General features: G+C 37.2%; 1 long non-coding RNA gene across 1 annotated transcript in view; it reads left to right on the forward strand.

Annotated features, from left to right (window-relative positions):
- The first annotated feature begins 2,422 nt into the window (after positions 1–2,422).
- The window catches only part of LOC131278301 (uncharacterized), a 33,336-nt gene continuing 20,628 nt past the window's right edge, over positions 2,423–15,130 (forward strand). The window contains exons 1-2 of the long non-coding RNA XR_009185626.2: positions 2,423–2,544; positions 8,820–8,907. This is a non-coding gene — a long non-coding RNA (uncharacterized lncRNA). The remainder of the gene's footprint in view (positions 2,545–8,819; positions 8,908–15,130) is intronic.

A 15,130-nucleotide genomic window follows, 5' to 3' on the forward strand; every position in this document is an offset into this window, starting at 1 on the left:
CAGACAGAGAAAAGCACAGAGGGAGCAACCAGAAGCTGAAAGCCAACAGAAGCCGCAAGAGAAGGAAGAGGCCAGGAAAGATCGCCATGTGCATTGCCATGTGACAAGAGAGCCAAGGACCAAGCGTCGCCCATAGCTAACCCCGGGATGCTACTCTTTGGGAAGAAAGCATCACCTTGATGAAGACTTGATTTAACTGTCTCCTAGTTTTAAAACCGTGAACCAATAAATTTCCATTGTTTAAGGCAACCCATTGGATGGTGTTTTCTTGAGCAATGAGGAAACTACAACACAAGATAAGTTATTTTAAATAATAAAGTTATATAATGTATTGTTGACAAAAATTCTTCATCCTAAACATTAGATCTCTAATATGTTAAAAGAACCAGTTATATACCCATCAATTATGAGGTATAGTTAATGTAAGGTGTATTTTAAATTATGGTTATTAAGTTAAACTGTACAAAATTACTGTGTTTTTGGTAGTTAAAAACACTCAAATATTGGCAATTTTGTAAACACAACTTACATCAAAGTATCAAAGCTTGTGAATAATTTATTTACAAAATATAAATTACGGAAACGAATTTTGGCCCAGTGGTTAGGGCATCCATCTACCATATGGGAGGTCTGCGGTTCAAACCCCAGGCCTCCTTGACCCGTGTGGAGCTGGCCGTGCGCAGTGCTGATGCGCGCAAGGAGTGCCGTGCCACGCAAGGGTGTCCCCCGCGTGGGGGAGCCCCACGTGCAAGGAGTGCGCCCGTGAGGAAAGCCGCCCAGCGTGAAAAGAAAGAGCAGCCTGCCCAGGAATGGCGCCGCCCACACTTCCCATGCCGCTGACGACAACAGAAGCGGACAAAGAAACAAGACGCAGCAAATAGACACCAAGAACAGACAACCAGGGGAGGGGGGGGAAATTAAATAAATAAATAAAAAACAACAACAACAACAACGACAAAAAAATATAAATTACAGCACATCTGAGTTATCACTATAATAAAATAACTCTTACACTTGGATTCCAGCCATCTTTCCCAATTGGGAAAGGAGGGGAATTAAAGCTGGAATTGAACAAAGAATTGAACCTTTAGTCTCTTAGTTAAGACTAAACCTTTGGTCTTTTTATTTTTTTAAAGATTTTATTTTATTTATTTCTCTCCCCTTTGCCCCATTGTCTGCTCTCTGTGTCCATTTGCTGTGTATTCTTCTGTGTCCACTTGCATTATCAGGTGGCACTGGGAATCTGCGTCTCTTTTTTGGTGTGTCATCTTGCTGCGTCAGCTCTCCACATGTGTGGCGCCACTCCTGGGTGGGCTGTGCTTTTTACACACAGGGCAGCTCTCCGTGCGGGGTGCACTCCTTGCACATGGGGCACCCCTACGTGGGGGACACCCCTGCATGGCACGGCACTCCTTGCGCACATCAGCACTGCACATGGGCCAGCTCATCACATGGGTCAGGAGGCCCTGGGGATCGAACCCTGGACCCTCCATATGGTAGACGGACACTCTATTCGTTGAGCCACGTCTGCTTCCCACCTTTAGTCTTAAGCATTTCAAAATTCTTGTTCTCCTCCTAGAAACATGATTTACTTTGGTAGAGAGAAAAATGGCCCCCCAAAGATGTCCATCCCCTAATCCCTAATGTTACTCCTGTATACATTAAGTTATATGGCAAAATGAACTTTATAGATGGAATCAAGTTTAAAGACCTTACAATAGCAAGATTATCCTAGATTATCTATGTCGGCTCAGTGTAATCAAATGGGCCCTTAAAAGCAGAAGTACAATGTAAAGGATCAGGCAGAGAGATAGGATGATGCAAGATTCAGGAGAGTCAAAGCAAGAGACCTGCTGTTGACCGGCTGTTGTTGGTTTGAAGATGAAGGAAAGGCGCCATAAACCAAGGAATGTGGCGCCTTCTAGGAGGTAGGCATGTCCTTCGGGTGACAGCAAGGAAATAGGAGCCTCAGTCCTACTGAATTCTGCCAACAAATGAATGAGCAAGAAATGGATTTCTCCCTTGAGCCTCCAGAAAGGGGTACAGTCCTGCAAATGTTGTGAGTTTAGCTTAGGTCAGACTCATGTCGGATTTCTGACCTACAAAATGTAAGACAATACAATCGTAATGTTTTACGCCACTAAATTTGTGGTAATTTGTGACAGCTTCAATAGGAAACGAATACATTTACCTTAGTCGCCTCCGATTTAAAGGACTCATCAGAGAAGGGTCTAGTCTCTATGGTTGCTTAAACTGCTTTTGTTTTTAATTCAATTCATGTCTGGTCCTGAATGAATCTGCTCTATTAAGGTCTGCTATAACTGGACAGATATGGAGCCAACAAAAATGATATGATATATAAATATTTTAAAGAAACAGAGCGAATGGTTTATATGAAAACTCTAAAAACGTCATGACTAGTTTTTAGGTAAAACATTTCCTCTAGGAGCGGCTTCTAAGCCAGCGTCTTGAATTTCCATGAAAACAGAACTTTTGTCTCAGAAGAAGGGATATCACCAAGAGGCCCAGAATCCTTATACCCAGGTACAGTGATTTCCCCTGCTTGTAATTCAGGTTTGAATTGTCTTTTATTTGATTCTCTTAACTCTTCCAACTCTAAAGTTTTATCAGGGGCTGGAACTGCTACTTTAACTTCATTTTCATGTAGAAAAATGAAATCATGTTGGGTCTATAGGAGAAATCATTATCTTTGATTTGAAAGCACTCTACACCACCTATGTTTTCTTCTCCTTTCTTCTCTTCTGTCAGAAGAGCTCTTGTCAGGCTGATCTTCATTTGTTCCTCAGCGGCACCACGCAGTACCTACCACTGTGTAGCCACTCCCGCCCACGGCCGCCGTCTTACGTTGTGCTTTGACCTTTTTACTCTCAAAATCTTTGATAGAGTTATAATTTCTTCTACCATAGATGTGAAGTGTATATACAAAATGTTTTTTTATTACTACTGCTTATTGGATAGTCCATCTTTTCCCCATATATTGAGATGCCATCTTCATCAAGAACAGAATTTCTGCATGTATTTGGTTATTTTTCTGAATTTTCAAATTGTATTCCATTTGTCAGTCTGATCAATCATGCTCTAGTATACAATGTTTAAATTAATATGTAAAATATATTTTAATATATGGTATGGCTATTCCTTCTCATTCATCTTCTTTATTGAATTAGCCAGGCTACTAGTTTTTTTAAAATTTATTTTTATTAGAAAAGTTGTGAACATACAAAACAATCATGTACATGTTTGGAATTACCTTACAACACCCCTTCACCAACACACCATGCCGTTGTGGGATATTTATTACAGATTATGAGATAATATCATCAGACTATGGCCACTAATTATGGTCCATGCATACATTTGCGTATTTTCTGTTAATCTTCTCAAAGAATCACTCAGGCTATTCTTGATTATTTTTCCATATGAAATTAAGAATCACCTTGTATAGATAAAAATTTCTTTTGGTATTTTCATTGGAATAATGTTTATGAATTAACATTTATAATTTAAGATAAGGAGAATTGTCAATTCTATGAGATTAAGTCTTCCTATCTAAGAATATGGTATGTCTCTTCATTTATTCAAGATCATTTTGTGTCTCTCAGGAATGTTTAAAATTTACTTTATAAAAGTCTTGAATGTTTCTTGTTAAGCTTCTTTTTGAATATTTTGTCTTTTTATTGCTCTTGTCCTGCAATGAGATCTTTTCTTCTATTTTGTCACCTAACTGATTTTGCTTTTATAAAAAAATACTATTGATTTCTTTATATTAAATTTATATTTCCTACCATGCTACTGAATTATCTCATTGATTGTAGTCATTTTCTTGGGGTTTCCAAGTATACCAAATCACTTCCAAATAGTGATAATTTTACCTATTTTTACCCAATTGATATACCTTCAATTCTACTCTTTTTCTAATTGTGTTGGCTTATACAAAATTGTGGCTCTTGTACAAAATGAAGTAATAGCATGACAGTGTGCAAATTGGTCTCATTCCTGCTTTATGGGTAAGACTTTCTAGTATTTCTCCATTAAGTATTTTGCTGCTTTTGAGGATGAAATTTCATATATATATTTTATTATGTTTAGGAGGTTTCTGTCTATTCCTATGTTATTGGTTTTGAAAAATCAAGAATGAATGTCAAATGTGTTGATTTATTTTGAACATGTATGGACATAATTACAGAATTTCCTTCTTTGAAATATTAATATTCTGAATTATGCTAATAGATTTCCTAATTAAGAACTATACTTGCATTCCTGAAAAAAAATCCTTTTATCATAATATATATTATTGTTTTCACCTGGTGATGAATTCTGTTTGCTAATATATTTGCCAACTTTTTAACTGGTAACAAATTGCATGAATCTTTTTTTTTTTTTTAAGATTTATTTATTTCTCTCCCCTTCCCCCCACCCCGGTTGTCTGTTCTCTGTGTCTATTTGCTGCGTCTTCTTTGTCTGCTTCTGTTGTTGTCAGTGGCACAGGAATCTGTGTTTCTTTTTGTTGTGTCATCTTGTTGTGTCAGCTCTCCGTGTGTGCAGCACCATTCCTGGGCAGGCTGCACTTTCTTTCGCACTGGGGGGCTCTCCTTACGGGGCGCACTCCTTGTGCGTGGGGCTCCTCTATGTGGGGGACACCCCTGCGTGGCAGGGCACTCCTTGTGCGCATCAGCACTGCGCATGGGCCAGCTCCACACGGGTCAAGGAGGCTCAGAGTTTGAGCCGTGGACCTCCCATGTGATAGGCAGATGCTCTAACGACTGGGCCAAGTCCGCTGCCATGAATCTTAAGTATATACAAAGTGAATGAATATGAAGCGTACAACTTGATGAATATATACATAATACATATGGCTGTGTGAACATATATATGTAACAACCAACAAGATAAAGATATATTTTCAACTCCCCAAGGACTCTCTTATGACCTTTTCCAGTCATTTCCCACCATCTGACTTCTGTAACTGTATATTTATCTGTGGTTGGTTTGTTTATCTCACTTATGTAAATAGAATCATATTATTGTTCTCTCTTTTTTTAGATTCTTTTGTTCACTGTTATTCGATTAGTTCAGGTTGCTGCGTGCACCAGTAGTTTCTTTTTTTAATAATTTTGCATTTTATGACTATACCACAGTTTGTTTACCTTGTATACCTGTTTTTGGACATTTGAATTGTTTCCAGTTTTTGGCTATTATGAATAAAGCTGCTCTGAACATTCTTGTATAAATATTTGGTGTTCATATGCTTCATTTCTCTACAACATAAACTAGGAGTGAAAGTGCTGGGTTAGAGAGTAGGAGAATGTTTGATTTTATAAGAAACTGCTGAACAGTTTTCCAGCAGTGGTTCTACCATTTCATATTCTTATCAACACTGTATGAGAATTCTACATTCTCAAAAACACGTGGTATTGTAGATTCACCTCTCTGGTAGACGGGTAGTGGTGTCCCATTGTAACTTTAATTAGCATTTTCCTATGATTTAATAATATAAAGCAACTTCTCATGTATCTTTCCTTTTGGATATCCTTTTTTGTGAAATTCTGTTCATGTATTTTGCACAATTTTTAATTGGGTTGCTTATCTTTTTCTTATTGAATTTAGCAATTTAAATATATATAAGGAAGTGGATTTGGCTCAACGGATAGAGTGTCCACCTACCACATGGGAGGTCCAGGGTTCAAACCCAGGGCCTCCTGACCCATGTGATGAGCTGGCCCACACACAGTGCTGATGCGCGCAAGGAGTGCCGTGCCATGCAGTGGTGTCCCCCGAATAGGGGAGCCCCACGCACAAGAAGTGCGCCCCATAAGGAAAACTGCCCAGTGCAAAAAAAGTGCAGCCTGCCCAGGAGTGGCACTGCACACACGGAGAGGTGATGCAGCAAGATGATGCAACAAAAAGAGACACAGATTCCCAGTGCCATTAGCAAGAGTATAGGCAGACACAGGGGAATGTACAGTGAATGGACACAGAGAGCAGACAATGGGTGGGGGGGGAGGGCGGGGAAGGGGAGAGAAATTTTTTAAAAAAATCTTTAAAATAAATGTGTTTGTGTATGTGTGTGTGTGTATGGTGAGTACAAGCGCTATGTCAGATAAACATTTGTGGTTTGCCTTTTCATTTTCTTAATTGTATCTTTGGATGACCTGAGACTCTTAATTTTTTTTAAACTTTACTTTGCACATTTACTAATTGAAAATATAAATAATTAAAAACTAAAAAGAAAACACAGTTGAATAGAAACATACATTTCTCAATTAAATGTACTGGATACCTATCAATTTTGTTTTGAATCATACAATATGTTACACCATATATTTGGTTCATAGTAATGCAATCATACAGTCTTTGCCCTTTTGTGTCTGGCTTCTTCGCTCAACATAACATCCTCCAGGTTCATCCACGTTGTCATATGCTTTACGATTTCATTCCTTCTTACAGCTGCATAATATTCCATCATGTGGACAAACCACAGTTTGATTATCCATTCTTCTGTTGATGGACACCTGGGTCTTAATTTTAATGAAGCCCAATTTGGCGATTTTTCCTTTTGTGCTTAATGCCTTCGTGTCCTGTTTGAGAAATTTTTGACCACCTCACAATCATAAAGACATGTTTTCTTCTTGTTTTATCTTTCTCATTTAGGCCTATGATTCATTTTTAATTAACTTTTGTGCGTGGTGTGAGATAAGGGTCAGGGTTCATTTCTTTCTGTGTGGATATCTAGTTGCCCCAACACCCCTGATTGAAAAGATCATTGTTTTAGTTTGCCAGATCTGCTATAAAAAATACCATAGACTGATTGGCTTAAACAATAGGAATTTGTTATCTCCCAGTTTTGGAAGGTAAAGTCCAAAACGAAGGTATCAGCTGGCCATGCTTTCTCTGAAGTTGTAGGTTTAAGTGGTGGCTTGCTGGTTGTCCATAACTCAATCTCTGCCTCGGTCACATGGCCACCTGCCTCCTCCTTTCTCTTCCTCACTCCTTACTTATAAGGTCTCCAGACATTGGATTAAGGCCCAGGCACCCTGCATCAGTTTTTACCTCACCTTAATAGGATCTTCAGAGGGTCTGTTTACAAATGAGTTCACATTTCTGGACAAGGGGTTAGGACTTGGACATATCTTTTTGTGGGATGTGTTTCGATGCACAATAATATCTTCTCCTCACTGAATTACAGTGGCACCTTCACTTTAAATCAGTTGACCATGTCTATATATAAAATCTGTTTTGGGACTTTCTGTTATATTCAAAATGTTGAAACTAAGTGGCAATACTGCCTTTATTTCTCACCTATGGAGAAAAGCATTATTTCACCATTAATGATGTTAGTTATATATTTTAAAATACTATTTATCAGATTTAAGAAGTTTCTTTCTGTATCAGTCAGAATTCTCCAGAGAAACATAACTAATAACATATATGTATGGGCTTGCCAATACAATTGTGGGGGCTGGCAAGTCTGAAATCTATAGGGCATGCTGGTAGGATAGAAACTCAGGCAAGAGCTGATGTACTCTCGAGTCTGAAATCTGCAAGGCTGACCAGCATATGGACGTTCAGACAGGAGTTGATGTTGTTGTCTTGAGGCAAAATTCCTTCTCAGTTTTCACTCGTAAGACCTCTAATTGCTTGGATAAGTCCCATCCATATTATTAAGGGTAATCTCCTTTATTTGAAGTTAACTGGTTATATGACTGTAATTACACCTACAAAACACCTATAAAACATATAACATTTAGTGTTTGACCAAGCAACTGAGCACCAAAATCTAGCCAAGCTGACATGTAAAACTAACCATCACGCCTTTTATTTCTAGTTTGCTGAGGGCGTTGCTATTTTTAATGAATGGTTGTTGCATTTTACCAAGATCTTTATCTGTTGAGATAATCGTATTGGTTTTCTCCTTTATTCTGTAAGCAGGATGAAAAGGCCCATTGCAAACCTGGAATGAACTCCATTTGATCATAGTGTATTATTCTTTTTTATAATGTTGGATTCAATTTGCTAACTTTTTGTTTAGCATTTTTATGTCTTTGTTCATGAGAGAATTGGCCTGTGGTTTTTCTTTTTATTTATTGCAAACATCATACACTTGGGACTCAAATCTTTATTTAGTCTGACAACTTTTTCTTTTAATTGGAGTGCTTTGTATTTAACTATTAAGTAATTACCGACATAATTACATTAAGTCCTCCTATCTTGCTATTTATTTTCTATTTGTCCCATCTGTTCTGTTCCTTTGTTCCTCATTTCCTGCCTTTTTGAGGGTTAATCATGTCTTTCTATGCCTTTTCTTTTCTATTAGCTTTTAAATTATACTTTATTGTGTGGTTGTCCTGAAGATTTCAAATTCATCCCTAACTGATAACCTTCCAACTTAAATTGGTGTTTTTACCTCTTAATTAATAATGCAATAACCTTGCAACAGTTTAAGTCCATTTATTTCCTCTCTCCCACACTTTGGGTTATTGTTGTCATATCATTTTACTTCTATATGTGTTATAAAGCTCACAAAAGATTATAGTTTTTTTCCCTTTCAAACAGAAAATATTATTTTCTCTTTTCCCATTTATTTATTCTTTCTGGTGCTCTTTGTTTTAAAGTTCTGTGTTTCCACCTGGGAACATTTTCCTTCAGCTTGAAAAAATATCTTTAGTATTTCAGGTAAGCACTGAGGATGAATTCACTCAGCCGTTTTGCCCCAGAAAATATTACTTTGCCTTCATATTTGAAAAATCTTGTTGCTGGATATGGAATTCTAGTTTGATTTTTTTTTCTCTTCCTTTCAGCACTTTAAAGATATCATCCTGTTGTGTTCTGGCTTCCATGGTTTCTGTTGAAAAGTTGACCATCAGTTTTACTATTGCTCCCATGAAGGTAATGCACATTTTTTTTTTCTCTAGCTGCCTTTAAGATTTTCTCTTTGTTTTAGATCTTCACGTGTTTAAGTAGGATGTGTCTTACATAGTTTACTTTTTATTTATCTGCCTTGGGGTTCACTTAGACTCCACATCAGTAAATTGATATTTTACATTAATATTAGAATATTCTTGGCAATTATCTCTTCAAACATTGCTCTGCCCTTATTTCTGTATCTTCTCTTTCTGCAACTCCAACTATACATATATTGGATCTTTTGACTGTATCACACATTATCATTTATGAGATATTCTTTTCTTTCTATTCATTTTTCTCTCTGTGCTTTATTGGATATTTCTATTGATCTATTATATTTTGGAGTTTACTAATCTTCTGCTCTATACAGTTTTATTTTGTCAAAACCAATGAGCTCTGTGATGTGAACCAATGTATATGAGGTGCAGAGGTGCCCAAAGATGTACTTACCAAATCCAATGGATGTGTCATGATGATGGGAGCGAGTGTTGTTGGGGGGGGGGGAGAGGGGGGGTGGGGGGGTGGGGTTGAATGGGACCTCACATATATATTTTTAATGTAATATTATTACAAAGTCAATAAAAAATAAAAAAAATAAAAAAAAAAAAACCAATGAGCTCTGAATATCAGATATTGTATTTCAGTTTTAGAATGTCCATTTGCTTATCTTCATGGATTCTAATTATTTTTTTGACACATTTGTCCGTTGTTTGTTTGTTTGTTTGTTTTTTCCCATAAAGGCTTCAGAAGATATCTTCTGGGTATCTTCTACCAGTAAGGTTTCTTGAGGGCCCTCTTCCTCTTATGGGACTTTGTTTCCTAAGTGCCTACAAACCTGCAGGATATTTATTTCACTCTTCCTTTCTGGCCCACCCTCCAGCATTCTGCACCACCTTAGAACATAGCAAATATCTCATGGGGGAAAATTAGCCTGGCGTTTTGGTCTTTTCTAATTTCCAATCATTATAATAGCTAACAACTCTGCTAGTTTTCCTCCCCATGTAGAGACACTCTGAGTCAAACTGATCATTAGCCCCCCATCCAGCTGGTGGTTATCAGCTCATCTAGGAAGCACTATGACTTCTCTGGACTTTTTATCTAGTCCTTGTTGATTCCATAATTCTCCACTGTCTTTAAAATATGATTATTTCAAATTTAAGTGATTTTGGTTGTTGTTACAGAGAGTGTTGATCTTCCTAACCTACTACTGGATTCTACCTGGAAGCCCAAGTCCCCTGGTTTGCTGATATTTTATTTAGTTTACTACACTGTTGTTTTGTTTTTTGCTTCAATGTCTGTAACTGAAATGAATTTCTGGTAGGTGTTTTAGGTGCAATTTTTAAACAGGTTTAGTATTATGTTTACTTCATAACAGGCATTTGAAAACTTTTCTCTTAAAAGTTCTATGGCACAGTTTAAATGCCATTGGAATTACTGCTTTTTCATGGGCATTTGTCTTGGTCTGGTGCTTTTATCGGCAGAGAGAAGCTTTTGGACAGACTTTTATTTTTCTATGAATATTTTCTATTATATTTTCTATTTCTTCTGGAGTCAATTTCAACAAATTATGTTTTCTTTTGAAGCAATATCCAGAATCAACTAATATAAACCACATACATAATTTAAAAATTTCTAATAGCTATATTTGAGTTTAAAAAAATAAGTAAAATTACTTTTAAAAATTTATTTATTTATGCCCCCCTTGCTGCTTGCTTGCTGTCTGCTCTGTGTCCATTCGCTGCATGTTCTTCTGTGTCTGCTTGTCTCTCTTTGTTGCATCATCTTGCTGTGCCAGCTCTCTTTGGGTGTGGCTGTTAGCTCTGCCCGGGCGCAGACCGTCAGCTCTCCACGGGTACGGGCCAGCTTACCTTCACAAGGAGGCCCTGGAAAGCGAACCCAGGGCATCCCATATGGTAGATGGGAGCCCAATTGGTTGAGCCACATCCGCTTCCTGGTAAAATCAATTTTAACAATATTTTATTTAGGCAAAAAATTACAATGGGTAATCAATTAAAATATTAATGAGCTATTTTTTTTTTTCCTTTGGAAGTCTTCATAATCTGGTGTGCATTTTCACTTAGGCCCATCTCACTTTAGACTAGCAAGTGTCAAGTGCTCAATAATCGTGTCACTAATAGCTGCTGTACTGGCAAGCTCAGTTCCAGAATATTGTCCTTTTCATCTGTGTTTCCAAATTTATTTGAAAATTTATTTTATAGTATTGGAAAAAGGAATTCTACGTGAATTATTTAGTTTCCATAGTTTCTCTGCTGTTTGGATTTATTATATCTCATTTTACATATTTGCGTTTTTTCCTTCCTCTTGCTTTGACTAGCCAGAAGTTAATATATTTTACTGTTTTTCAAAGAAAGAGCTTTTGAATAATATATTATTACCATGTATTAATAAACTAATTTATTTCTTCAGCTATCTTACCATCCACGTATTATATTGTTTTTCCTAATTCCCTTCTTATGTTGCTTAATTATCTTATTTTTATACTTTCTGTTTACTAATAAAAGTATACAAGGCTACACATTTTCACCAAGCACTGCGTTAGCTTTGTTGCCATAGGTACTGATGGCAGCGTCTTCCTGTTTACCACCTTCTGTTATTCAGGGATATCAGTTTGTTTTTTTTCTCTTTGACTCAGCAGTTGTTTAAAAGAGTGTTTAAACAGATAGTAAGGGCTTCTCGTTTTCTGGTTTTTGACATTAATTTCTACATTGTGATAAAGAATGTTTTCTGTTCTATTATTATCTTTGGGGATTTTTGAGATTTCTTCTGTGGTAATTTGAAAAGAAGATGCTCTCTATTTTCAGTAGTTTATTATTTCATTTAATTCTCCTTTAGCCTTGCTAACTTTATTTTTAATTATCCTTCTCAGGTTTTGGTATTCTTTGATTGAGGGTTCATATCCTACTTCAGTATTGAATCATTCTCAGTCATTACCTCTGAATCATGCTCAATTCCTTCTTCACTGTATTGGACCTCCTCTTAGATATATGTTGGTTCTTCCCATTCAACTGTTCATGTTTCTTCTCTCTCATATTTTCCATCTCTTTGTTCTTCTGAGTTGCATGTTGAGTAATTTCCTCTAATCTTCCAGTTCATTAATATTCTTCTCATCAACGGCAAATAGACTATTCAATACACATTTGCATTTCCAATGAAAAGTTTATGTTTCCTTTCTGAAATTTCCATCTGGCCCGTTGGCAAATATCCCTGTTCTGTTTTCACTCTGTTCTTACAGTTTTTATTTCTTCCTTTATCTTTTTTAACTTACGCATGTCTTTTATGCTGTCCTATTATCTTTGGATTTTTATATGCAATTTTCCCCATTTATCGCATCTTCGGATTCTCCCTCATGGTGATTCATTTCGTTAGGGAATTTGCTCTTTCTGTTTCTCTTCATATTTTTATGGGAGGTCCCTATACCCTGAATTTGGAGACCAACTCTAGAAAACAGTTTTATATTTTCCTTTTCCAGGGCACTTAGGGATTTCTTTGGTGCCAAACTATTATTTATATTGATTTTGTTTTTTTGGTTTTATTTATTTATTTTTAATTGTCTTTTTTTAAAAAAGATACATAGATCACAAAAATCACATTAAAAAATATAAGAGGATCCCATATACCCCACACTACCCTTGCCCCACCCACCCTCCACATCAACAACCTTTTGCATCATCGTGGCACATTCGTTGCATTTGGTGAATACATTGTGGAGCACTGCTGCACCACATGGATTATAGTTTACATTTTACACTCTCCCCCAGTCCATTCAGTGGCTTATGGCAGGATATATAATGTCCTGCATCTGTCCCTGCAATATCACTCAGGACAACTCCGAGTCCCTTACATGCCCCCACATCACATCCCTTCTTCCCTCTCCCTGCCCTCAGCAACTCCTGTTGGCCACTGTCTCCATATCAATGATACAATTTCTTTCATTGCTAGAGTCACAATAGTTCTATAGTAGAATACCTGTAAGTCTACTCTAATCCCTATTTTATTCCTCGAACCTGTGGGCCCTGGGATGGTGGTATTTGTTTAAGAGGTACCGGGGATTGAACCTGGGACCTCATACCTGCAAAGCAGGTGCTCAGTCACTGAGCTACACCTGCTTTGCTTATATTGATCTTGTTGTTTGGGGCCACTCTGATTAGCAGGTGGTGTGAATTCACAATACTCCCAGTGTTGGCCTGGGTGTTTCTAGTGTTTTCCTCTTTTTCCTCCTCCTAGTCCATGTAGATTGCAAGCTTCCCTGCTGCTTTTCAGGCTGCTGGGCAGAATGTTTCTAGTCTTTGTTTCTTATTTCAAGTCTAGGAAAACCTTTTGTGAATCCTAGCCCTAGGTTGTGGCCCAGTTCTTGCTCTGTGCACTGGATCCAGCACAGACTCTGCTTCCATGTGGACATTAAATCTGCACCTTCTGGCCTAGATCAAATCCTATTTTCCCATGAGTCCTTTATCTTGAGTGCCCATCATCACTCCAGCTTTTCTTGCCTTTGAATGTGTCTATGAATGAAGTTTATTTCTTGCTATATTTTATCCAGAATTTTTATGTTTGAACTGAGAGTGAGGGATTTATTTACCAATATTGTGACCTGAATAAAATCTGGAGTGAATTATTATTTTTATTATTATTACTATAAATCAAACAGAACTATATTATGGAGTAAAATTCAGAATTTGCTGAATTTTTAAGATGGTATAGACATTCAACATATTTTGCTTGAGGCTGAGGTTTAGACCAATTTCCTTCTTCCTCCAGGTTACATGTTTGTTCTGTACTTCTGTGGAAAAGTTGGAGATTGCCCAGAAGTGACCTTGACTGCTAAAGTGGAAATCATTCTGTGGGCAAGTCCCTGACATGTAAATTACCCACCCAAAGCTTGAGGGCACTTGACTGGCTCAGTGATCTGTATCTATTGTTTTGCCTAGACCTGGCATAAAATATCAGAAAAAAGAGCTTTAAAAATTATTATTACTCACGGTAAAAAGTTAAAACACTACAGAAGGCTGTAAAGTGGGAAGAAAAAATACCTCAACCAGTCAACCCTTCCTACTGTACTATCCACTCTCATAATCACCACTGCCCACAGTTTCTTATCTACCCTTTCCAGAAAGGTTATCTGCATAGAAACGGAAATTTTTTTTTCTTTTTTAGCACAAAGAGACCATAGTATATCCATTCTGCAGATTTTTTTTCCACTTATCAATACATCTTGACTATCTTTCTGTATTCAAACTCATGTTTCCTGCCGCTGTTTGTGGATTTCCTATAAATTATTGGCTTCTCTTAAGACCCCCCATCTTTTTTTTTTTTTTTCAGGAGTTACCGGGGATTAAATCTGGGACCTCATACATGGGAAGTAGGTGCTCAACTTACATCCGCTCCCCCAGAAACCTTCTTTGGTAGTGAGTGAGGAAGTCTATAGGATAAATGCTGGGCCAAATGTTTGTGCAATTAAACCTTTGATGGACAAAGTTGAACCTCTCTCCAAAACTGCTGCAGCAATTCTAGTCTTAGCAGCAGTGGAAGTACCATGTGGTGAACAAAACTAAGGAGCCCCCAAATCTATTCTCTCTGCCTGGCATCCCCAGAGACAGATATGCTGCTATCTGCCACCCTTCCTCCTCAAGTACCGCTAAAGGTCAAGGCCAACAATTTGGTATTGATATTCAGGTCAGATGCTGCTTGCTTTTGAGGAATGTGGTGCTTGAGTGGCTTTGGGGATTCTAAGTGGAAACCAGGCAGGGGTCAGAGGTTGGGGAGGGGGAAATAAAGGACAGTGGGTACTGCCCTACTGCTTGATGCAAAGTACCTACACTGAACTCTTCTTGATTTAACATTTATTGTTGTTTTTTATTAATTTATTGAAGTATATCGCTCATACATAATAAACATATGTAAACCATAAGTGTATAATAATAGTTGTGAGCTTACAAAACAAACATATATAACATCATACAGGACTCTCATAAGTCACCCTACCACCAATAACTTGCATTGCTGTTAAACATTTTTAACTAATGATTAAAGAGCACTGTCAACATATGACTACTAACCAAAGTATTTTCCCCCCAACTAATCCTATTATTATTATCTTTATATCATTTTTCTATGAACATATGTAAACAATTAAGTGTATAGTAAAAGTTGTGAACTTATAAAGCAAACATGCATAACATCATGCAGG

Source organism: Dasypus novemcinctus, chromosome 4, assembly GCF_030445035.2.
Source record: "Dasypus novemcinctus isolate mDasNov1 chromosome 4, mDasNov1.1.hap2, whole genome shotgun sequence".
NCBI classification, from domain to species: Eukaryota; Metazoa; Chordata; class Mammalia; order Cingulata; family Dasypodidae; genus Dasypus; species Dasypus novemcinctus.